The sequence below is a fragment of the Chlorocebus sabaeus genome, chromosome 13 (genome assembly GCF_047675955.1).
Source record: "Chlorocebus sabaeus isolate Y175 chromosome 13, mChlSab1.0.hap1, whole genome shotgun sequence".
Lineage (NCBI taxonomy): Eukaryota > Metazoa > Chordata > Mammalia > Primates > Cercopithecidae > Chlorocebus > Chlorocebus sabaeus.
The window spans coordinates 51,644,085-51,645,241 of NC_132916.1; the positions used below are offsets into that span (position 1 = coordinate 51,644,085).

At 39.5% G+C, this 1,157-nt stretch overlaps 1 pseudogene; it reads right to left on the reverse strand.

Annotated features, from left to right (window-relative positions):
• Nucleotides 1-275: 275 nt before the first annotated feature.
• Nucleotides 276-866, reverse strand: LOC119625049 (protein cornichon homolog 4 pseudogene; annotated as a pseudogene).
• Between the last annotated feature and the right edge of the window lie 291 nt (nt 867-1,157).

A 1,157-nucleotide genomic window follows, 5' to 3' on the forward strand; every position in this document is an offset into this window, starting at 1 on the left:
GAGATCTCATCATTGCACTCCAGCCTGGGAAATAAGAGCAAAACTCTGTCTCAAAAAAAAAAAAAAAAAAAAAAAAAAACCCAAAAAAACAAACAAACAAACAAAAAAACAAAATCAAAAGAACTTTATACAGTAAAAAAGAAAGCAAAAATAGATTTTTGTTCAAAGAAGAAAAGATATGCTGCCATTGTCATGGTTCTGTAGATGATTTTAGTCTCTGGCTCCTCAACTGTGCACTGAAGTATACGTTGATTTCAACCATGGCTTCTCCAGCTTCAGTCATTTATCAAAGCTAAAACCATAGTTTAAAGATACGTGAAAAAATAGAGCAAATGGAAATTAAGCTTGATTATGGTCTTTCATGTGTTACTTTTGCTGTCCTTGATTGTGTATTTCTGTTGGATTAAACACTCCTATGTTACTGCTTGGCATCTTAATGAATCAATATATATTCCAAGTGGCAATAGGTAAGTTGAGAAGGAAGATGAACCAGTGTAACAAAATGAGCATTAATACAGTGGCAATAGTATGGCCAATCAATCTTGGAATTACCTACTTGTTTAATTTTGAGCAACATGATCTAGCATTAATGTAATCACACTCTAAATCAGACAATGTAATTATGAAGACTGAGAGAAAAATGAGCCTGCAACTGAGAAGAAAGAAGGGAAAGACCGTGTCCTCTTCCTCCATCTATCAAAAGCTTTAAAATGTTTATTTACTTAGAAATCCTATTCCTGATAATGTTTCAAAAGAAAACAGTAGAAAAGGCTAGGTGTGGTGACTCACACCTGTAATCCCAGCATTTTGGGAGGCTGAGGCAGGTGGATCACGTGGTCAGGAGATTGAGACCATCCTGGTGAACATGGTGAAACCCCGTCTCCTACTAAAAATACAAAAAAAATTAGCCGGGCGTGGTGACCGGTGCCTGTAGTCCCAGCTATTGGGGAGGCTGAGGCAGGGGAATGGCATGAACCCCTGGAGCTGAGTTTGCAGTGAGTGGAGATCACACTACTGCACTCCAGCCTGGGCAACAGAGAGACTCCATCTCAAAAAAAAAAAAAAATTAGCTGGGTGTGGTGGCGGGTGCTTGTAGTACCAGTTGCTTGGGAGGCTGAGGCAGGAGAATCGCTTGAACCTGGGAGGCAGAGGGTACA